Source organism: Lissotriton helveticus, chromosome 7, assembly GCF_964261635.1.
Source record: "Lissotriton helveticus chromosome 7, aLisHel1.1, whole genome shotgun sequence".
Classification (NCBI taxonomy): Eukaryota; Metazoa; Chordata; class Amphibia; order Caudata; family Salamandridae; genus Lissotriton; species Lissotriton helveticus.
This window is the reverse complement of record NC_136068.1, coordinates 1,886,686,295-1,886,712,350: the sequence shown is the minus strand read 5'-3', so window position 1 is coordinate 1,886,712,350 and position 26,056 is coordinate 1,886,686,295.

Genomic DNA, 26,056 nt, shown 5'->3' with positions numbered 1-26,056 from the left:
CCTAACATCTACCTGTTTCACCATCCTGCGGTGGCTCAGGAAAATCATCTGGATGTTACCTGACGACACACAGAAATCTGTGGTCAACGCATTAATCACCTCCCGTTTGGACTACGGAAACGTCCTCTACTTGGGGGCATCACAGGCAGTCATGAGACGCCTTCAACTTGTGCAGAATGCTGCTGCAAGACTGCTCTGCAAGTGCCACAGAGCGGAACGCATGTCCGGTCACCTTAAGGCACTCCACTGGCTACGAATGGAAAGTAGGGTCAAATTTTAGACACTGAGCCTTATGCACAGAATTAAATGGGGAAATGCCCCTAGATACTTACAAGCCCTCGTGCATAACTACATGCCTGCTCGTTGCCTGAGATCCTCTTCTCAAGGCCTTTTTTGTGTGCCCAAAGTGCGCCGAGCGAGGATGGGGGGAAGATCATCCTCCCTGCTGGACCCCAAGCTTTGGAATTCTCTCCCTCTGCATTTACGCCTGGAAGCCCGCTATATCCACTTCCGTAAAGCCATAAAAACATGGCTTTTTAATCAGTAATTGGCTCCTACCTCCCCTCTGAGTTTTATGATCTGCTCACTGGTTAAGTATCTCTCAGCGCCGGGAAACCCTTTTTGGGTAGCTGTCGCGCTTTAGAAACCCAACAAATAAATAAATAAATAAATAAGTACAGTGCCAATGTGTGGTATAACCAGCAATGGCTTCCTGACCAGGGCCACAACACTTATTTTGTTTACAAATTAACCACTGATGCACACTATTCTATTTCCACTCGTGCAATTCAAAGTCATAAGCTTAAAAAGCATTGCCAAAGCCAATAGGTTTTGCCCTTGTAAAGTGATGATGATGATGATGATAGATTATGAAGTGTGACAAATACCCTTAGGTGTCTAGGTGCTGCCCTTAGAACGTACGGATCTAGCTGGAGTAGGTCAATATTTATGATTTGAAAAGCCATATTTTTTAAATCCTATCTAAATTTTAGCACGTTAGTCTCTTTTTTAGGCAAGGTTGTCAGAGAGTTCCACAATTTAGCTGTTGCGGTGCTGAAGCTCCTGCCACCCCACCTGGCCCTACTTACTCTAGGAACAACAAGATTTCCAAGCTTGGCTGACCTGAAGGACCTTTGCTAGGATATATTGCTTAAGATAGTTTGCAAGCTGCATTGGGCCCTAATTATTCAAGGATTTGAGACAATACAGAGTGAGTTAAACTGGATCCGTTTTGCAACCAGTGCAAATGGAATAGGGCTTTGTAAGCAGAATTTAATTTGGAGATTTCAAGCAGTACTCTTGCTGCACCATTTTGAGCAATCTGCAGCTTTTAGATACTGCGTTTGGAGGCGCTGGTAAAAAGAGCATTGCAGTAATCCAACTTAGATGATATCAGTACAGATACCACAGTTTTCCTTAAATCCACAGGAATTGAGGGAAGTATCTTCCTCAAATATTTGAGGATAAAAAATCAAGCAGAGGTGATGAAGTTAATGTTCGCTTCAGGAAAACTTAGTATTGAGAAGACTCCTACATTTTTGGCTTTAGGCGCTGGTGTAGGTAAAGGATCGAGTTGAACAGGCCACCAACTATGTTCCCAATTACCTATATGGCTCATAAAGTCATGAAAACTGGTGGCTGTGGGGATGGATGAGCTGCTCACTAAGACAATTACCTCAGTATCGTCTGCATTCAAGAGCAAAGCCATATATTTTTATCAATTTGGCAATGGGGTGACCTAGAGTTTGAAAATCGTTGAACTGGGAAGATCCCTGAGGAACGCCACATGATAGCGAAAAGAAAGGTGAAGCATACGTTCCAAGTGCAACCAACTGAGACCGCTCAGACAGAAAAGGAGAAATAGCTATCATTTCCTGAGGCAAGTGCAGAATTTTTGAGGGACAGGGGTCTGAGGGAGAACCTGATTTGATTGCAATAATTATTTTGTTTGTCTGTTTGATAGTCACGGTAGTGAAAGATGAAAGGATTAGCGTTACTGATCCTGCTATAGGTTGTATCTTGTTGAGTTGTATGGAGGCCTGAGCCAAGCAGTTATCCTGGAGCACAAAGGTGTCAAAAACAGACTTGACCTTGTGCTGAAAGGATTCAACGAGGGAGTTACAGAACCCCTGACTGGCATTAGTGTCCTGCGCAGCTGGAACTTTGGGCAAAGTCTTTACCGTCGTAAACAGGGTTATAGGGAATCTATTGGCCGCACTGATTTTCTCAGTAAAATAGGAAGCCTTTTCCCTGAGGATAAGGTTCTTATACACGTGAAGGGATGGTTTATATTAAGATTTAGTAGTGCATTATCCTCAAGTATCCATTTCCTCTCCAGTTTACGGCATACTTGTTTCTGAGCTCTAAGGATGTCATTAAACCAGGCTACTGATAGTGAGCACCTCGAGCGCCCACTATTTTTAGGAGGGGCTAATTGCATCATTGCTGAATTAAGCCAAGGGTGGTAGTTAGCGGCCGCTTGATCAGGGTTGCTTGATGTAAAGTGTAGAGTTTCTAAAAGAAGGGAGTTTAGCAGTTTAGCCTCTAATTTGTTCTAAGAATGACTGACGAAAGATTCCCCCAAGTCTTTTGAGTGTCTCCTATAAAACAGTGAGATTTCAAAGAAGACTACATTATGATCAGACCATATCATAGGAGACGTTCCACCCCTAACTCCCATCCGGCCTCCCCCTTCCGTTTAGGGCTACACCCAAGACCAAGTGCACTCAGCAAGGCTCCCCTGCACTCCCATCCCCTTATGTTGCACTGCTTGCTGGGACTTCCGAATTCCGACATGCAATTTTTTTTTTTGCCTATTGTATGATTCCTGCTTCTGAAATCTGTTGTAAAGAGCTCCGATACCCCCGGGTCTGGCTAGCGCTATATAAAACTCCTTAAATAAAAATAAATAAATAAATAAAGGTTTCTACTCCATCTTAGATGAGGGTTATCAGATAAAATCCCATCTAGACTGTGCATGCACACTAAAGCATAACATGAAGGGACCCACACTCACACTGCTGCACTTTCCATATGCACTTCACGCATACTGCACTTACATAGGCATAAGGCTCTCTCTGCATTCACAAAGGCACAAATTTCAACTAATAGACTGCCTATGCCTCACTCTGCATTTACACAAGCAGAAATTTCAACCTGTAGACAACTTACTCTGCACTTACATAGGGCAATTTGAACACCACTTATTAGGAAGCAGCAAGGTTTTAACAGAGTGTGGCACAGGAGACATAAGGTGAGTATCTAGTGCATTGGTCAACTAGTGATATTCAAAGCTGTGAAATTAACCCATAGTGAAACCTGAAGGTCCATAAAAGTTATCTATTCTCCCATAAGCCACACTTGGACCAGCCAGTCTGATCTTTGTGGTTTTTGCGGGGAAGAGTCTTGGCATTAAAAAAAGTCATACTTACCTTATAAAAAACATGATGGTCCTTTTTTTTTGTGCAAGCATATGCTAAAAAGAAAGAAATAAAGAAGAAAAATAAACTAAATAAATATGCCAATTAAATGTGGAGCACACAAAATGAGTCCAACCAAAGGAAATAGCTTGTGATGGCATTCCAACTTATCATTCTTTTGTTCATCATGCCACCTCAGTTTGGACCCAGCCATATGCAACTATATCTTGACCCTGCTCCTCATGAGAATAGTCCAGCCAGAACTGCCATGGAAGGTGCTCCCTGAAACGGAACACATGCAACCCAAAACATGTTTAGACCCAGTATTGGGCTTATCAGCCAAGTACATCTTGGTTCCAGTGGCACAGTGAGTATGGAACCCATGTCTGGGCACACCCATGCCATTTATGGTGGCACATGAAACACACAAATGTGATGGGAGGATGCCTGTAAAAAGTCTAACCACTAATAATAGCTGGGGGTACCACTGTGGAAAAGTAAATTTTGCCTTGCCATATATGCCTACGTGTTCCCCATCCTATATTATATGTGCATGATCGATATGCATGTATCCCCCTATGATCGATTAAAGACGCAATTATAGTTGTGTCCAACTCTAGTATGTCAGTTTCCAGTACTCGTGAAAGCAACGAGTATTAGGCCTATGTTGCCACGTTTTACAGTGTGCACGTTAATTCATTGAATTGTCCCCGTTTCTAGGCCTCAAAAGGGCCCGGACACCAGATTCAAGCTCCAGTCTCCTGAACCCTCTCCGAGGAGCGATGCAGCCCCCACCTGCATCCCTGGCCCTTCACTTACTTCCTTTCGCGCAGCGCGGTGCCCGGCCTGGCTCTGCCTGCCTGTCTGCCAAGAGTATGTTATGCTTCTAGTTATCAGTTCAGCTTTCCTCCTTTGCATTCCTAAGCTACTGAACCGCATCAACAGTTTCAGCTATGGTCTAGTCTTTTTGTCTCCATGTAAGAGAAATACTGTATTAATATTCATAGAAGATTCCTAGCACATGCAATACATGTAAGATATATGCATGCACCAGCCTTAGTGTCAAGTAGCCTTTGCCCCGATAACTTTTGGATTCTACCAACATGTACTCCAAACACCAGATACCAGATATGCTATAGGTACATGTCGTCCTGACACCGCAGACTTTAGTCTCCTCTTCTAGCGCAGAAGTCATAGCCCCAGTTTCTCCCTGGTAACACGTCATTGCCCGTTTGCGCGCACCACTAGGTTAAAGGTCCCAGCTGCTCAGGTAGCCCCCTCCATGTTTCCGCCCCATTCATGACACTTCTGTGACGTTTCTCATCACAAGTCTCAGTGCACGCCCTGTACACGCCTTCTTTCTCCACCCATGTGTTCTTATCTTACGTTTGTCATAAGTTACGCCTACTGCATGTAAAGTAATGTAATGTTTTACTATATATATGCTGCACTGTCGATGAAATGGTGCAGCTGCCTTCCTTCCTGTTTTATTTCAGGCTGTCCGGTTCCAGTCCCTTCCTTTTTGCCTGAATAAAGCCTGTTCAACTCGGACACATCGGATCCTGCCTCTTATTTATTGAGCTATCTGTTATTGTTAATATAGTCAAAAATAGTCCCGGTATTATTTATTTATATACCACATAATGGTGCCCGAATAGGGACGAGCCCCTTCCTCACGCGCTGGCGATGCTACGCAGGCCCCCTGACCCTCTGCAGCCGTGACGGAACTCTACTGCGCACCGGCAGATATTTCTGCTTTAAGTCTCCCTCAGGCCCACGGAGACTGCGGTCCGACATCCAGACGAAGCGGTGTGGAATGCGGTTCGTCCCGTCCAGAGCCCAAGCCGAGAGAGCAAGGTCCGAAGTATCCGGAGCCCCACCTGTAACCGAAGTTTCCGAAGTTCGTAGTCCGACGTCGTAGCAGTCCAGTCCAGTCCGAGGCCTTCCAGTTTCTGCTTCCCGGTGAGTACCGTCGCGGGGGAAGTATCTAGACAGGATCATTAGTTTGTTCCTGGTCCGATGGGTTTGGGTACACAGATCCAGTCCGAAGTATTCATCTAGGTGGATACGGGTCATGACGTGTCTCTTTATGGGACCGGTATGTTCTGTGCTGTTTTAGCAGTGCATCCAGTAATTCTAGTAAGTTTCGTTCTCGAGAAATTCATGTGTTCTGTTTTCAGTGTATCAGGTAGTATTCTGTTCGAATTGTTATTTATGTATTTTTATGTCGTGGTATGAGTGCTTTGTTCGCTATTTTATTACTGTGATTATTGTGTATTGTGTTCCAAGTATATTACCGAAATGCCTCTGTTCTCGAAATTACGTCAGTTAAAGACCAGAAAAGGTTTACTCGAAGAAGCAGTTCCTGTCCCTCCTAGGGACAGTCCAGGACATTTTATGTATCACAAGCATGGCTTAGATGCCATAATATATCTAGACTTATGGGCGGACTATACTAAGGAACTAGAAGAGAAATATAGATGGCCCGTATCAGGTACATGGGATGCCGAGTGCATCATGCGAGTAGAAGAAGCATTATGGAAAAAGAAAGCCAGACAGTCCCAGAAAGATGCCATCGAGTTATGGCGCAAAGAATCTCATAAAAGAACCGAAAAAGAATTCAGAAAAACAGAATTAAGTAGGGAATCCTCAGAAAGAGCCCAAGAAAGGGAATTAATCGAAGAAGGTGAACGAATTAGAACCGAACAGTCAGACAGACAGAGAAATGCCCTTATTAAAGGTATGTATCCTCTTCTTGCCGAGGGCTTGCCAAAAGCAACCCCGGAAGCACCCTGTAATTTCCCGCCTCCATTGATCCCGACTAAGCTACGTCATAAACCGACCGCAGCTGATATTTTTCTTTCGTCCTGTTTGGACGACACAGTACCAGCCTATGCAAATCCTGTCCCGCCTGCTCCCGTTAATAATGTAATTCCTGCTCCTCCAGCCGCTGGTCCCGTGGGTCCAGTTAATGTTACAGTACCTGTTACAGCACCCCCGGCCCAGCCCACAGTACATGTACCCGCTTTGCCAGTCACTCTACCAGCACGTACAGTATTCACCGACGATTCTAGCTTAGGTGCCGCGGGGGGAGGTTCTCCTCGTACCCCGCCTCAACCCAGACGTCTGACGCTACATGAACTAGCGTTACAACGTACGCCAAAAGTGTCTACATACGCAGATATCAAGCGAGCACTTACTGAATGTCGTTATGATCCAGTTCCAGGCGATGATCACATGGTCATATATTCATTACGTTTAAGACGGGTTGCCAGCTATTTGGACACCCTGCCCGATATGGGAGAACATCTAGACAGAATATATCGTTTTATCCGTACAGGAGTGAATCCAGGAAGTATTCACGAAGCCATGGTTCAAAGAAAAGTCGAGACTCAGCTCATGATTTTAAAGTTTTTGATTAACTGTTTAATAAGAGAGCAAGATTATCCAGAAAAAGATCAAGAAGAAATGAAAGTCCTGACTAGGTGGAGTGACAATATAGCCGAGGGAAAACACAAGACACAAAGTTGTATAGAGAGTATGTACAAGAAAATTCGTAGGGAAATCATAAAGATACACGAGAAACGAGAAGCAAAACAAGTAACCGAGAAAGAATATGACTCTCCTACTGAAGAGGTAGACAACGAGAATCCCGAAAGAATAGCGTATGTAGGTAGAACTAGACTTTCCGACCGAAATTCACGCCTAGATTACAGGAAAGGTTTTCCTCCTCCAGCACCGGAACAGTGTTCTCTTGAGCAAGTATTCCAAGCTACCGATCACATTCTGAAATCACGAATAGGGTATAGCGAGCTTAGTACAATGCATGAACAAGAACTAGCCCGATCAGCAGTCCGATGGACTACTGATTCTACCACTTTTCCAGACGAAATAGTGGCCCAAATGTTTCTGAAACTGCCCCCAGCCGAGCAGCGACTGGTGGGTATGTATATGATCCAGCACCTCATTACCCTGTATGAGGATCAGCATTCTGATCCAGGTCCTCTACACGATGTATTGAACGAGTTACTCCAGTACAGATGGAAAGGTCTAGGTACCGATTTAATTAGCGTCATTCTAGAACAGCGCCACAAATACCGAACGTTTCTGAATCCACATTTTGTTCACGTCTCACCCCCAGAAAGTAAATCATTCTACATAGACAGACAGAATCCGTTACGAGAAGTACATCCAGTCAAGAAAGAGGGGGGTGGTCTAGAACAAGTATTTGTTTACACCCCTATCACGAAAATGGAACTCTTAGAAATGAAAAAGTTAATTCCCTGTCATGATAAAGATCCAGCAGGGTTTCACCGTGAATTAAAGGACATGCTCCGTATGGGAGAATACACATATCCTGATATCATTAAAATGCTAAAGGTCCTGTTGCCTGCGGGCATATATGAAAAACTCAAAGAAAAAGAATGGGAGGTGGGAGAGAAAAAGATAGATTGGACAGCTCTAGAAGCTGAAGATAATATACGAGTACCAGGTACCGGTCTTGGGGATAAAGCTAAGGAATTGCCTGAGTTATTGATACAAGTTTTGCCAAGATTACTAGCCACGAAAAAGGAAGATTGGGATGCCATTTCAGCCTGTAAACAGAAACAAGGCGAAGATACTAGCGATTTTTATTCTAGATTTGAGAAATGTTTCATTATTAATAGTGGTCTGAAAACAAGTAGTGAGTCGTACCCTCATCTTTTTGTTACTAAACTAGTCGAGAATTCAAGCCCACAAGTTAAAAATCGAGTACTGAAAGTCGAAAGTACCTGGCAAGCTAATTCTCCGTCACAGATGCTGCAGATGCTCCAGTACCACCAGAACAGAATTAGAGAGGAGCAGGAACACGAACGGAGACGTATGAAAGACACGAAAATGAAAGTATTAGTTGCACAATCTGTTCCACAAGACAGTCAGAAGAGGGGTCCGAATCAAGCCAGTCATCCTGCAGCTCCCGTTAAAGGGACCTGCAATTACTGTAAACAACCAGGTCCTTTTTATAAACGAATGTGCAGTTCTGAAACACAACATAGCTACTGGTAAAACTAAAGAAAGACCACGTCCGCCTAGACAAGAACAAGTCCCACAGACTTCCCAGCCACCGCAGAATGCACAACAGTCAGTTACAGTACCGCAGCCTATAGCTGCAACACAGCATGTTACACAGCAGATGTATCCGTATGCACAGTCAGAGTATCCAGATTATCAGCCATATTCATGAAACAGCCTAGAGAGGGAGGTAGGCTTGCCTCTCATCGAGATTCCTGTAGATCAAGAGGGTCCCTATGTACATAGTCAAGTATTGGGGAAAGACAGAAAGTTTCTGATTGATACAGGGGCAAGTAGGACTACCATCAGTCATGACGAGGTTCCAGGGGCTCCACTCTCAGGCTCTAGAAATGTTTCCCTTGGATTTTCAGGAAAGCCTATTGTTAATGAAATATCGAAACCAGTTACTCTAGAAGTTGGTCCATTGTCCCGAACTACAGATTTGTTACTCACGAAATCTTGCCCAGAAAATTTGTTAGGCATTAAAACACTGAAAGAATTAGGAGCGGTCATATGCTGCTCCCGAGAGGGGGTACGTCTGTTTCTCCGTGATTTCAAAGGTCATTATGTATTACGTGATTTTGATCCAAGATTATTGAATGTACCACAGCATTTATGGGCGCAAGGTCCAACTGATGTAGGTTGTATGCATATCACACTCCATCGTGTAACTCTAAAGCAAGGTGTTGTTTTACCACGAATCAGACAGTACAAATTGCCACCTGAGGCTGTAGCAGCCTTATCCAAAATTATTGACGAAGTTATTGTTCAAGGAGTGGTTGTAGAAACTGACTCCAATGTATGTAATTCTCCTATCATTCCAGTCCTGAAACGTACTGATCCAAATGAACCTCCAGTTTATCGATTAGTGATTGACCTTCGAGAACTTAATAAATGTATTATACCACAGTACCCAGTGGTCCCAGATATTTCTTCTCTATTGACAGCCATTGATTCTGAAGCTACGTTCTTTACAGTTATCGATCTCAAGAACGCATTTTTCAGTGTCCCCATTCATCCAGACAGCCAGTTCCTTTTCGGATTCTGTTTAAATGGAAGAAGCTATAAATTCACACGAGCACCTCAAGGTTTCACAGAGAGTCCTAGCATTTATAGTCAAGCACTGAAAAGACAACTAGACAATATTCACATGCCAACTGACACTGCCCTGCTCCAGTATGTCGATGATCTACTGATCGCGGCCCGTTCTGAACGTGACTGCGAGCGTGCGTCACTTACAGTTCTGTATTTTCTGGCCGAGATGGGGCACAAGGTGTCCCCTTCCAAATTGCAATTCTGTGTCCAGCAAGTGGTCTACTTAGGACACTTACTGTCCAAGAGGGGTAGGCAGTTGACACCTGACCGTATCCAGTTAATAGCACATCTTCCACAGCCCAAGACACAGAAAGAGGTACGAGCTTTTATCGGCCTCACTTCTTACTGCAGACAATGGATTCCTCAGTATGCATTTCTAGCCAAGCCAATGATACAGTTAACGACACAGGAGGCAGCCGTATCGACTGTCCTCCCTTGGACCCAGGAACATACACTTGTTTTTAATGAGTTAAAGAAAGCTTTATGTAATGCACCTGTTCTAGCAACACCGAACTACAGTAAGCCTTTTACACTCTTTGTTACAGAACGTGATGGTACTGCATTATCTGTTCTCACACAAGATCAAGCAGGACAATACAAGCCCTGTGCTTATTTTTCTAGCACATTAGATCCAGTGGCCCAGGCTCTGCCTGCGTGCCTCAAGTCAGTTGCAGCCACAGCTCTAGCTATCAGACAGAGTGATTCCATAGTGTTAGGACACTCCCTGACAGTACAGGTTCCACACTCCGTGGAAGTTCTTTTAAACCGAACCCAGACTCAGCACTTGACAATTGCACGTTTAACAGGTTATGAACTGACACTGTTTCAGCCACACATGGAAATCAGACGCTGCAACATTTTAAATCCAGCTACACTGTTACCGTCAGTTACTTCAAATCCTGCCACACATGACTGTGTGGAAGTTGTTAACACCATGACAAAGCCAAGACAAGACTTGACAGACATTGCATTACCTGATCCCGACCTGACACTTTATGTGGATGGTTCATGTATGAGAACAAGTACAGGAGAACTAGTAGCCGCGTATGCAGTGACTACTGAAACCGAAGTTATAGAAACCCATCGTATTGACACCCTGTCTGCTCAAGCAGCAGAGCTTGTCGCTCTGACCCAAGCCTGCATACGTGCCAAGAACCTGAAAGTAAACATATACACAGATTCACGTTATGCATTCGGAGTCGTATACGACTTTGGAGTGCTCTGGCAAGAAAGAGGTTTTATGACTGGTCATGGATCCAAGATTCAGCATGGTCTCCTCATTCAAGCTCTGTTAGATGCAATACATTTACCGACAGCTATCGCCATCATGAAGTGCAAGGCACATACGAAAGTCACTGATATAATTTCCCAAGGTAACGATCTAGCAGATCGAACGGCCAAGCTTACAGCTCAGACTCCAGACATTCCAGTTAACACGACACAGACACCTATTCCAGAACAGACTACTTGTATGACACAAGATGTCATAGACATACAGTTACATGCTACTCCCGATGAAATCAAGAAATGGTCCGAACAAGGAGGGGTCCAGACAGATCAAGGATGGTTGACGAAGGGAAAAGCCACATGGTTTCTCCCCGACTCTATGGTTCAAGTCATTATTAACACCGCACATAGTCCAGCACATCTAGGAGAAAAAGCCATGTTAGACAGTATCCAGAACCTTTGGTTCAACAAGCATTTACGAGCAGCAGCCAAGCAGAAAGTACGTACCTGTATGATATGTTGTCAGTTCAATCCAGGTAAAAGTGTCCCGGTGGAACAAGGTGGATTTCATCCTCCTGACCACCCCTTTGAAGTCCTCCAGATGGATTATATTCAGATGGAGCGATGTCGAGGTTTCAAGTATGTCCTCGTAGTTGTATGCGCTTTTTCCAGGTGGACAGAAGCATATCCAGTCCCAGATTACACAGCTGCGACCACTGCCAGGCAGTTGGTTCGTGAGTTCTTTCCCCGCTATGGATTACCTAGGGTCGTGTATTCAGATAACGGCCAGCCATTCTCATCCGAGCTCATGAAACAAGTATCCCTTCTGTTAGGGTACCAGTGGAAGTTCCATTGTGTGCGCCATCCTGAAGCAGCCGGTCTCGTAGAGAGACATAACCAGACCCTGAAAATCCGCATTGCAAAAGTGTGTGCAGAGAAAGGTGTAGATTGGATGGTAGCACTGCCAGTTGCCCTTTTTTATATGAGAATGGTCGCTCACTCCCGTTCAGGTCTATCTCCCTATGAGATAGTGTTTGGTCGTCCCCCTAACATGTGGGGTACACCTAGACCCCGTACCATTACCGATATTGACAGTAATATGCTGACAGATTACCTTGCCTCCTTGATGTCTGCACTACAATCTTGTCGTTCACAGGTTGCCGCTGCATTTCCAGACAACACCGAAGTAAAACCGCACGAGGTCGTTCCGGGTGATTATGTATTGATAAGGAACTTTGATCGTTCAAGTCCGCTGGAGCCCCGTTGGAAGGAACCCCGCCTCGTTCTTCTTACCACCCGGACTGCGGTGAAGGTGGAAAACAGAAAAGGGTGGCTACACGCGAGCCACGTCAAGAAATTCCATGGACTTAAAACTAAAACTTTTCTCAAGGACTGCCCCGTTCTCAAGGACTGCCCAGACAATGAATCTAAAATTCCCCTGTTAGAGAAAACTCCGCAGCAGGAGTATAAATCCAAGTTGAGGTCTAGTAAGTCAGCCAGTTTAATTGTCTAAGTCCCTCTCGGGTGAAACAGTTAGACAGGTTCCTGACATGTATGAGATAGACCCACACAGTGAGAGAGTTAGTCGAAACTCTAAGAGATGTATCATCGTTCTGTTCTTTTTATTGTTCCTGAGTCTTATGGTTACATGCATAAGTTATGCGTTACATTTATGTTTTCCTATTTCACATGTACATATGTTTTCTAATGTTACAGTAGAGCACACATTTAGTGATCTGCCTCCTCACGAGTTATCCTATCGTCTTGCTATGCGTAATAATACTTTTATCCGAATGTTGCATTATTCACACCAGACCAGTAATGCCACTAATTGTTGGGTGTGTGGTCGACTCCCCCCTTTCCAGACACCGAAGGGAGTTCTGCCACTCTTTCCCTATCCGTTTTCACATAATGGTTCGTGTGGAGCATGGTCCACGTTAACGTCATCCTCAACTGATATGTCCCTTTTGAATAGAACATGTTTCCCAGACAAGCAAGGTCTTTCCCATAGAACAGGGTTAGATCTAGAAAATGAAGTATATGATTTTGGTCATTATTCCTCGAATTTTATGGTTCTGAATGTTCAGTCCGATACTACTCCAGATTTGCCTGCTATTTCAGTTCTACCAGTCAAAGGCGAATTATGTGTCAGAAAGAATGGTTCCGCACATGTAGGACATAGTGATTGTACTACTATGGTCGAGTATAGTGACAGTGGGAAATCTATTTTCAAAGCCTCACGTCATTCTTATTTTGTTTGTGGTCAGACCGCATATGTTCGTCTGCCCCTTGATTGGGATGGAACATGTTACATTGCCTTCCTACTGCCACCAGTTTTTCTAGCCCCATCTGATTATCACAGAAACACACATCTAGTACACGTTAGACATAGAAGGGAGACTGAGTCCCCAATTGTCGATCAAACTGAAACTGCCCTAGAACAATATCAAGACTTCAATAAAGGTTTCTTTTTCTTTATAGGTCCTGTCCAGAATAGTAAGTTAATACGTAGGTTAACCAGAACCCTTGAAGCAGTAGTGAATGAGACTATTTCCGCTCTAGGTAACTTAACTGAAGAACAATCTGCTATGCCTTTTGTCGTGCTCCAAAATCGTCTCGTTCTTGACGTCATACTGGCCGATAGAGGAGGAGCTTGTAGAGTCATCGGATCTAGTTGCTGCATTTTCATTCCTAATAACGCGCCGTCTGTTTATTCAGCTATAACCAGACTTCATAAAATTGCCCATCAGTTACAACAGAATCCAGGCACCTGGACATGGTCCGGTTGGCTCTGGAGTATCATATCTGCCTGGGGATGGAAAGTATTGTCATTCCTAGGTATAGCAGTAATGATCATATTCAGTTGCTGCCTCTGTTTACAATGTGGCCCTGCGATTTGCGGCATGTGTGCTACCTCTTGTATTCCTAGTCCTAAATCCCGTTCCAAGACAATTCGAGACGAGCAAATGATGCTATATGAACAGATAGATGGTATCATGAATATTGATGTTTCCTGATGGAAACGTAGGGCACAAGGAGGGAATGTGGAAAAGTAAATTTTGCCTTGCCATATGTGCCTACGTGTTCCCCATCCTATATTATATGTGCATGATCGATATGCATGTATCCCCCTATGATCGATTAAAGACGCAATTATAGTTGTGTCCAACTCTAGTATGTCAGTTTCCAGTACTCGTGAAAGCAACGAGTATTAGGCCTATGTTGCCACGTTTTACAGTGTGCACGTTAATTCATTGAATTGTCCCCGTTTCTAGGCCTCAAAAGGGCCCGGACACCAGATTCAAGCTCCAGTCTCCTGAACCCTCTCCGAGGAGCGATGCAGCCCCCACCTGCATCCCTGACCGTTCACTTACTTCCTTTCGCGCAGCGCGGTGCCCGGCCTGGCTCTGCCTGCCTGTCTGCCAAGAGTATGTTATGCTTCTAGTTATCAGTTCAGCTTTCCTCCTTTGCATTCCTAAGCTACTGAACCGCATCAACAGTTTCAGCTATGGTCTAGTCTTTCTGTCTCCATGTAAGAGAAATACTGTATTAATATTCATAGAAGATTCCTAGCACACGCAATACATGTAAGATATATGCATGCACCAGCCTTAGTGTCAAGTAGCCTTTGCCCCGATAACTTTTGGATTCTACCAACATGTACTCCAAACACCAGATACCAGATATGCTATAGGTACATGTCGTCCTGACACCGCAGACTTTAGTCTTCTCTTCTAGCGCAGAAGTCATAGCCCCAGTTTCTCCCTGGTAACACGTCATTGCCCGTTTGCGCGCACCACTAGGTTAAAGGTCCCAGCTGCTCAGGTAGCCCCCTCCATGTTTCCGCCCCATTCATGACACTTCTGTGACGTTTCTCATCACATGTCTCAGTGCACGCCCTGTACACGCCTTCTTTCTCCACCCATGTGTTCTTATCTTACGTTTGTCATAAGTTACGCCTACTGCATGTAAAGTAATGTAATGTTTTACTATATATATGCTGCACTGTCGATGAAATGGTGCAGCTGCCTTCCTTCCTGTTTTATTTCAGGCTGTCCCGTTCCAGTCCCTTCCTTTTTGCCTGAATAAAGCCTGTTCAACTCGGACACATCGGATCCTGCCTCTTATTTATTGAGCTATCTGTTATTGTTAATATAGTCAAAAATAGTCCCGGTATTATTTATTTATATACCACACCACTCTAAACCATTGTTCTTTTGTTCACCATGTCACCTCAGTTTCGACCTAGCCATATGATAATCTGTTTTGATCCTGTCCTTATGGGAATAGTTCAGATTGACTTACGAAGCCAATTTCTCCCTCAATGGGAACTCAAGCAAACCATGACCAGTTTTTCCCTAGTTATCAGCTCATCAGTTGGTACAGCTTGGTTCCGGTGACAGCGAGAATGCAACCCACATGTGACCCATATCATTCCACCTTTGTTTGGAACAGCCATATGCAAATCAGTCTTAACCCTGTTCCTCATTGGAACAGTTCAACCTAAACTGCCCTAAACAAAATGTGGAGGGCATGTGTTTTAATAAAAAAACAATAAAAAGCAAGGCCTGCCTTCTTGAAACATTAAAGAATGATGGAGTATGTAGAATAATGTTGAAGATGGTGGCATGGATTTGAAGCTTCACGTAGTGATAACTGGTGCTCTGCATGAAAAGGTCCTGGTCCAGTTGCAATCCAAGCAGAGCTGCTGGTGCTCCCATTACTCAATCGAAGCAAAACCAAAGGGGATGATGGATGGAGTGTTGAACATTGCAAGCACTCACCCCAGTCAACTGATCTGTGTTTAATCCATCATCATTCTTTAGCTCACTCCGACATCCCAGTTCAGACATTGCATATGCAAATCAGTCTGGCCCTGTGCTTCATGGGAACAGTCCAGCCCGAACTGACAGGCCATGTCTTCCCTGGACCAGAAACAAGCATCCTGGGACCGGTTTTGGGTTCATAAGCCTCATCAGGCAGGCTATCTTGAATCCAGTGGCAAAGTGAGCAAAGGACCCACGTCTGGGCATACCCTGCCAATTTAGGGCAAACAAAGCAAAACCAAAGGGGATGATGGTCGGAGTGTTTAACTTTGTAAGCACTCACCCCAGTCAACTGATCTGGGTTTAATCCATCACCATTCATTAGCTCTCTCCGCCACCCCAGTTCAGACATGGCCATATGCAAATCAGTCTGGCCCTGTGCCTCATAGGAACAGTCCAGTGCACTAGGCTGCATTTTCAGGCAAGCACCAGGCAGGAGGAAATACTTTTCCCTCATGCCAATAGAACACGACCTGATCTGGTCATATATAAAAAAGTACAGTAAAGAACTACAGGAAGGCAAACTACGCAAGTACAAACGAGACACCATCGATTATATATTAAACGAGGTGTACACCTGGGCGGAGATCTATGCCCGAAGACAATATCATCCTAAAAAAGCACAAACATCTGCTCACTCTTCGGAAGAGAGTCTGGTAACAGACAAGGAAACATCAATAACTCGTGGACCAGTCCAACTAACAACAATGACAGCACAAAGTACACAACAAGCAACAACGAGTGGTAATGTGGCTTTTTTGTCACAGGTACAGAATCAAGGATTACAACCTACGGATCAAACCACAGGGGCAGTACCAAGCGAAAAACAAGGAGAGGAAACGGCCGGAAAATCTCTAAGGAGCGGGAGAACAGTGGTTTGATAATAAACATTTCATCTATCACACTCACACAACAACAAGAAAAAGTGTTAAACAAGGGCCTTTCATTTGTGCCTACCATTACGGCCAACGAAATGGAAGTAGAAGGCGCATTTTACAGGTTCATGAGAACTTTGAGATTACGACATTTCTTCAGCAATATCTTGGAACCCACAGAAAAGGACAACACAGAATACAGTACACGCTTCAAGCCCAAAAGTGTATACCAACCACCAGTTTCACATAAAATGCTTGACACATTCGAAATAATGGTTAAAAAAGACATCTCGGGATTAGACTTCAAGCATAATAAACGAAGCAATTTGACAAAATTTGAGAAGCAAACACTACAAAATCTAGCCAACAATCAAATGATACAAATCCAACCTGCTGATAAGGGAGGAGCAATGGTTGTAATGGACGCAATCTTTTACAACAACAAAGTTGAAGATCATGTAGCAGATACAGACACTTATCAACTACTGGACAGGGATCCCATCGGATTACTTCAACAAATGCTTAAAGAATTGCTGCAAAGTGCATTAGAACAAGAATGGATTGATGACAAAACAAGAGATTACCTAACCACTACCAACCCAAGATGTCCTAAACTGTATATGATTCCTAAAGTTCATAAACACCTGACCAATCCTCCCTTTAGACCTATTGTCTCAGGGTGTGGGTCAATCTTTGACCCCCTCAGGCGATATCTAGACTACTTTCTCCCAAAATTCATCCAGGGCTGGCATTCCTATATAAAGGACACCACGGATTTTTTAACAAAGATCACAGCGATTGAAAGAGAGTTCGATGATAGCTGGATTCTATGTACAATTGATGTGGTATCATTGTATACCTCGATACCCCACTCCGCTGGGTTGGAATCAGTTGAATGGGCCCTTCTGCAAATGGAAGACCTACCCACAGACAAATTGTTTCTCTTAAAACTACTGAAGTTCTGTTTATACAACAGTTATTTCGAATGGAATGAATGACACTACGCTCAAATGACAGGTACGTCAATGGGCTTTGCAGGGGCCCCTGCATATGCGAACATCTTTATGGCGCAATTTGAGGCAGAACACCTGATGCAATCAACATTTTGGGCCAAAATCAAAATGTATTATCGTTTTATCGACAACATTTTTTTAATATGGCAAGACACAAAGGAATCACTTCTGGACACAATCCACCATCTAAATGAAGTGAACCCAAGAATCCAATTTACATACAAGATAGATAACACTATCATGGATTTCCTAGATGTGAGAATAACCAAACACGCTCCAGGATTTAACACGGAATTATACACTAAAACCACAGATCGCAACAGTGCATTGCACTAACAGAGTTTCCACCCAAGATCATTAGTAAAAAACTTACCGGTCTCTCAGTTCATCCGTATTAAGAGAATTTGTTCACAAACCAACACATATAATGCAAACATAGATCGGTTTGCTGAAAGATACAAAGAGCGAGGATACCCTATGGAAGAAGTAGAACAGAGTATAGAGAGAGTTAAAAAGATGGACAGACGAACCTTGTTTCAACCACAAGAAAAAGTAAAACAGGACAGAATGGTATTTGTCTCTAAATACATTACTCAATCCACTATGATCAAACGAATCATCAATCAAAGATGGGAACTCTTATCAACAGAAAAGGATTTCAATGGAATATTTGCACAACCACCAATGCATGTGTACACTAGAGGTCCAAACATAAGACAAATACTTAAGCGGAACACAACGGATAATCAATCATTTGTACACAAAGGCACCGTCCGGTGCCAGAACTGCATACATTGCAACAATGCAACTACAGGGAATACATTTACACACCCAACTACGGGCAAAATCATTAAACTTCGACATACTAGTGATTGTAACGCCCAAAACGTGATATACGGAATTAAATGCCCATGTGGAAAGATGTATGTGGGCAAAACAGAGAGGAAAATAAAAACTAGACTAACAGAACACAAAAGCAGAATACGAAACCAGTATTTATCATCACCTCTGGCCTCACATTGGAAGGAAGCAAACCACACAATTTCCCAATTACGGTTCTTGATCATTGAGAAAGTGGAGATTAAAGCAGGAGTAGACAATAGACAGAGACTATTGCAACGAGAATTATACTGGATAAAATCTTTACAGACCATGCATCCGACGGGGTTAAATGATAGATATGATCTCTCGTGAAACCTCTAGATCACACTAATCAGTGCCCTTGAAATTCAGTAGCCAAATACAATTGAAAACCAATCAAGGGAAGTTTATATATTATCATACTACATAAAGCAACAAGTAGCAACATATGCTAATGAACTACCATTTAACTGAAACAAAAATAATATGGCTTCAGAGATAATGTCGATGTAATGTTTATATTTACAACATATGTCAACTAATGGACAGTCCAAAAGATCAGATTGTATAATGATAATACAGAATAGTAAATGTGAATAATATGCATATGCTAATTTTTTATGCTAATAGTATACACATGTCACTTCTCTGATAATACACAATAATTTCACAGCTATGTAGTCACTAAGCACCAAATACCATCCCAATATCAATGTGCTCGAACATCTAAAGAAAAAAACTCACTACGTAACCAGTCTGATATATAAACAATGTGATAACTGAGGTTAACAATCCATATCGTGGACAGAACATTAGATAATATTTTACATCTTAAGACATTTAGCATAAATATAACATACAACATGATCGGATTACGATCTTAATACAGGTGATCACTAGACATTACAAAATGGCGGCGCCAGTGAGCTAACATTGCAGGCATCCACTTAGACTAGCAGTACATCGTTTATGTCTACCAGACGCGATAGTGAGTAAAACATAGACGCGAGAATGGCGCCGGTTTATTACTGGACAAACATAGTGGAGTGACCGAGGGCGTCTTTTTACGAGCGACAACACAGAAAAATAAAGGTACGTTCTAAAAAATAGAGCCACCATTACGAGGGTCAAGATGTAGGCACGACATAACATTCATTTTGTTATGCGTTTTTCTACAGGTTCACAGACTACAAAAGAACAGGTATGCTTTCATTATAAATATCACGACAAGGACACATGCATCATGTGATCCGAAATTAAAAGCGTTCCTTATACTTCAACAGGTCTCTTTATACTGAGAAGACCAGGTAGGATTCTTTAACATTCTCATTTTTGCAAACAGCGATATCCCATTAGAATAAGTTGCAAATTAACACGAGATATATTTCTCATGCAATTTTCCCGACAGGCTCATGAGTTTCAGGCAATACCAAACAATAGGTAAGCCCAGAGCAACTGAACAGCACTTTAACCCATATTTTTATTTCTAGTTTTTGAAATAACACGATTTCTCGTGGTCTTTTTTCAGCTGACACACCATAGACATAACTTCTACAGGTATGCAACATCATTAGTTACAACGTTACTCCCCTGGCATAAAGTAAACAAATGACATTTACACAATTTATGTCTATTTACCTTCCAGATCAGCCCCTGACGAAGGTGCCAGTGGGTACCGAAATGCATTGGGCAAGGAGTGAAAATATGTGATTTGTAATTGTGAAAATAACAAAGCTATTGTATGATGTATTGTGATTACATGAAGTCTGAAAATGTAAAGTGATTATATGATGAATTTTATGTTGAAAAATCAAGATAACAGATTATGAAAATAAATAACTGTTGAACAATTGTTAAAACCGAGAAAGAGTTAAAAAACACTTAAGGTGTGGGAATAACACCAAGTGCACAGTGCGCAACTGGATGAGTTTGATACCCATCATAATCTTGTAAGTCTCTCCATATTCCTGATAGAATGCATGCATGTGTCTGCACCTTTTCCCAGTGGCATTGTAGAGAAAAATAAACATGCAAATAGTTGTATACCAGTGTTTTAAACGTCCAGCATCTTCAGGTGCATAACACATACAAGAGTACATGCCCAAGAAGAGACATACCTAAGTCAGAAGAACATGCAGACCTTAAGGCTTTACAGAATGCAGTTCCTATTTTGAGTTGAGACCGAAAATTATATGGTGTATTTCAAGTATACCTTTTGAAGGACTAGGCTATTTAGGGCCCAGCGGTGCCAGGGGACAACACCTAAAACCTTCGTGGGATACCTGTTCTGGCGCACTAAAGACAGAGACACGGGAGACTTCCTTCGGCGTCAAAGAATCAGAGTTTATTACTGCAGGGAGGCAAAAGTCACTAGAAGTACAACAGCGTGTAGGTTCTACGAGTCTGCTTCAAATTGCATATGTGAGTCGCTCTCTTTTATACAAAGTTTGGCCATTGCACAACATGCAAACAAAAGGTTACAACCTAGTTCCCACAATAAACTTCAAAAGGGTCGCTTTCATGTTTTCAGAACCCCGGAACATAATTACAGTAACATTACCGGTTCCCAACTGTAAAAGCACATCTTCCCACCATTAGGTACATTCCACTTGAGTTGTAAATGATCAGGAGAAAAGAGACAAGAACAGCTGCTAGGAAGTCAGGCATACGTAAAGAAAAAAGTGTGGGGGTGATATCGGAAACATGGTCGTAGGATCAAAGGGCTTGATCCCAGCCCATGCACGGCTGAAACAATAAGCCGGCACGGCAAGATTATCCTCAAGCTGAGCCATTTGCCTCTGCAGTGTCATTCCTCCGGTCATAAAGACGCACAAAAAGGAATATGCATTTTCCGTAAGGCTTGGGAACTAAAGGTCACGATGCGGACAGTTGCCTGTTCGCTGACTACGTGAGGGCAAGAAACAAAATGGATGCCGTATCTAAAATGGAACCAAAGGGTTCAGATGTAGAAACACGTAAATAAGGCGAACCATGCCAGATAGTGTAGCGAATACGCGTATACTTACTGAGCACGTCATTTACGGTTCATAGATACCTTGCTTGCTCATATTCGTTCATGCCCAAAACGTCGTAACGATTTTTACGGAACCTCACTTTCCACACAATCATACAAATTAGCTTAATCAGTAATCCCTCTAGCACACAGCTTTCCAAACTTTTCATGTTGGTGACACACCCTTTTGTGAAAATATGTTTAGGGGCATGGTAACGCGAGGAAGCGCAGCGAGCGAGCCCGAACCACCTATGGTGGGTTCGGGCGCCACACACACATACCCCAGCCCACACACAAACCCACACACACCACCCCACACACACCCCACACACACAGCCCCACACACCCAACACTTAACCCCACACACAAACCCACACACACCACCCCACAGACACACCACCCCACACACACCCCACACACACAGCCCCACACACCGAACACTTAACCCCACACACACACCCCACACACCCCACCACACCCCCTACACACACACCCCACACACTCACACACACCCCACAAACACCCCCCCACACATACACCCCACACACACACACCCCACACACAGAGGTCCCGATTCACAGAACTAACTTGAGACAAAATCCTAAACATACTACTTTTGGTATTCACAGAAGTTAGGATTTTGTCTTAAGACCGACTTAAGACAGACTTAAGTTAGGATTTTGTCTAAGTCTGTCTTAAGTTTGTCTTAAGACAAACTTAAGACAAAATCCTAACTTCTGTGAATACCAAAAGTAGTAACTTTAGGATTTTGTCTTAAGTTAGTTCTGTGAATTGGCCCCAGAGACTTGAGGGGCACTGTTAAAGGGTACTAGTGAGGGAATCAGTGGCTGAGGCGGGCTTTCCCTCCAACTGTCTCCCTCCATCTGTCTCCCTCCCTCTCTGTCTCACCCCCTCTCTTTCTCACTCCCTCTCTAGCTCACTCCCTCTCTAGCTCACTCCCTCTGACTGTCTCTCTCTCTCTCCCTCTGTCTCCCTCTGTCTCACTCTCACTGTTTCAATTTTTGTCTCTCTCCCTGTCTGTCTCCCTCTGTCTCACTCTCTCTCTCTCTCTCTGTCATCCTCCCTCTCTGTCTCCCTCCCTCACTCTGTCTCACTCCCTCCCTCTCTGTCTCACTCCCTCCTTCTCCCCCGATGCAGTTAAGAGCAAGGGTTTCCTAACTGCAAGGAAGAATGTGTTCCTCTAACGAGGCCCTGAGCGGGATATAGCTTTTTTGGGTGCTGTATGCAGACATGGCCTTTTATCATGGCATGAAGAGGCGATAGCCACTGGTAAGACAAGGCCCTTAATGTAAAGACACGATGTGGACTGAAGGTAGTACTGTGAAAACATTGTACTCGTGCTAAAAAAAATAGAGCAAACACATTTTGGTACTTTTTCCACACATGATAGTGATGTGCGATGTTGCAAACAGTGGCAGTGCAACTTCCAGTCCCAGATGGGAGGCAGGCATCCACAAACAAACTTAAATCAAATTCATTTCCCACTGCAAAGTGGGGGCGCATGAAATTTGATAATCGTGAAGCAGTAGGAACCAGGGTGAAAAGCAAACCTGTGACCCCAACTCATAAAAGAAAGGTTTGGTGGAGTGAGGGAGTTGTTGTTTCTTGCACAAAAGGAACCATAGCACTGAATGTAGTCTATTCCCAGCCCAGAGCAGGAAATAAACAAACACTTCCCAGTGCTGCTTATGCTGCTGTTTGCCCACCCAGGCCGGTAGATACAATGGAAACACTGCACCTCATCTCATGTCATCTGAACATTTTCACGAAAGGTTGATGAGAAACGTAGTCATTTCATTATACTTTGATAAAACTAAACATCAGTTGCAACCCTCCAGAAGGTGGCGCTATTTGATTATGCTACTCCACAACAACTGCATTATCTCATGCAATTGGGACGAGAAATATGGTGATGTAAAATACAGTAATTGATAAACTAAATACGTTTAACAGCTTGCACTGGCTCACTAAAATCTAGTCAGTCAAAGGATTGCTGGCGTTACTAACTGTGAACAGAGGATCATCAAAGTATGTCCCTAAGAAGCATGAATCTCCATTCACCCATTTTAATTGATCTGTAAATAAATTACTGTGGTGTGGAGGAAAGGTGAGGCAGGCTCGCACTTAGTAAGTGTAAGATTGAGTGAAACATTTTACACCCGGACGCTGTTGTAAAACCCGGACATTCCCCCCCCATTCCCCCCCCCGTCGTGTGTGGCAGCCCGGGCCCGCTGACAGCCGCATCCGAGCACTTCACAGGTCGTTAAAGACCTTGTGCATGTGAATGAGGCTTTGTTGTTGCTTCGCCCCTTCTAAGAGCCCCTGCAGCTCCACTCTGCCGATTGCCGGAAAAAGTCATTTTATCTCATCCCGCGACACACCTACGGCTGGGGCGCGACACAATAATGTGTCGTGCCACACAGTTTGGAAAGCTGTGCTCTAGCAACATGTCTTAAACCTCACTTCTGAGCTCCGTGTTCACCAGTCAGCAACTACATAAGGTGTTAGGCCTAGCCAAATATAAACCAGTACCCTTGTGCAAGTGTCACTTGTAAGTCTCATCCTATTCTAAAACGCATAGATGCATGTGTCTACACTTTTTCCTAGTGGCACCATATATAAAAGAAAGATACAAATAGATGTATACCTGTGTTTTGATACGTCTAGCATCTTCAGGTGCATAACACCTATAAGAATGCATTTGAAAGTACAGACATAGCCATGCAGATATTAAAATGTCACAGAATGCAGTTCCATTTCAAGCATGCACTAAAAGTTATGTGGCATTTTTCAAGTGTACCTTTCCACACACTCTTACAAGGTATCTTATTCACGAATCCGTCCAGCAAAATCCATGTGCCTGCAACTTATGTTTGATCTAGCATCTTCAAATGTATAACACGTGTGAGAATACATGTAACAGTACAGACAAACTTCACAGAATGCAGTTCCCATTTCAAGCAGACACTTAAAATTATGTGGCATATTTATAGTGTATCTTTCCGCACACTCCCACAAAGAAGCCTAATCAATAATCCCTCTACCAACATGTCTTAAACCTCACTTTTGAGCTGCATGTTCACCATTATATAAAAATTTAGAGTGTTGGGCCTAGCCAAATATAAAGCAGTAGCCCTTTGCATGTCTCTCATGTAAGTCTCATCCTATATTAGAAGGCAGACATGCATGTGTCTACACCTGTTTCTAGAGGCATCTTATACAAAAGAAACATACAAAAAGATGTATGCCTGTTTTTCTTACGTCTAGCATCTTCAGATAAATAAGACGTACGAGAATACATGTGGAAGCACAGACATACCTTAGTCATAACACCATGCAGAGCATAAAACTTCTTGTTACTCTATCCATATTCCTGATAGAAAGCATATGTGTCTGTACCCTTTAGTAGTGGCATCATATATAAAAGAAACATACATATAGATGTGTACCGTATTTTATCTAGCATTTTCAGATACATAACACGCATGAGAATACATGTAGAAGTACAGATATACCTTACTCACAACACCATGCAGACCATAGAACTTCACAGTTCCCGTTTTAAACCCCCTCTTAATTTTGTGGCGTATTTCAAATGTACTTTTCCACACACTAATACAAAGTATCCTATTCACTAATCCCTCTAGCACCATATCCTAAACCACACTTTGGAGCGGCACATTCCCCAGTCTGCAACTACTTAGGGTGTTGGGTCTAGCCAAATATAAAGCAGTAACCCTTTGCATTTCTCTCTTGTGACTCTCACCATATTCCTGATATAATTCAAGCATGTGTCTGCATAATTTCCTAGTGCCATCATCTGTAAGAGAAACATAGAAATAGACGTATATCTGTGTTTTATATGTCTAACATCTTCAGATTCATAACATGTACGAGAATAGACAATAGAGAAGAGACATACCTTAGTCAGAAGTCCATGTGTACCTTAATACTTCACGGAATGCAGTTCTCATTTCAAGTTGAGAACTAAACTTATATGGTGTATTTCATGTATACCTTTCCAAACACTTATTCAAAGAAGCTTAATCCATAACCCCTCTAGCAACATGTCTAAAACCTCACCTTTGAGCTGCATGTTTTGCCTAGCCAAATATAAACAGTAACCCTTAGCATGTGTCTCTTGTAAGTCTCATCCTATTCTAGAAAGCATACATGCATGTGTCTGCACCTTTTCCTAGTGGAATCACATCTAAAATAAACATACACATAGAGGTTTATCTGTATTTTATTCATCTCGAATCTTCAGCTACATAACACATAAGAGAATCTTTGTGGAAGTACAGACATGCATTGGTCACAAGACCATGCAGACCTTAAAACTTCACAGAATGCATTTCTCATTTCAAGCAGACAACTCAAATGTTGTGTATACCTTTCCACACACTCATACAAAGTAGCCTTATCAGTAATTCCTCTACCAACATGTCTTAAACCTCACTTTGAGCTGCACGTTCACCATTGTGCAACTGCTTATGGTGTTGGACCTACCCACATATAAAGCAGCAACACATAGCATGTCTCCCTTGTAAATCTCACCATATTCCTGACAGAATGCATGCATGTGTCTGCATCATTTCCTAGTGCCATCATTTATAGAAGAAACATACAAATAGACATATATTTGTGTTTTATG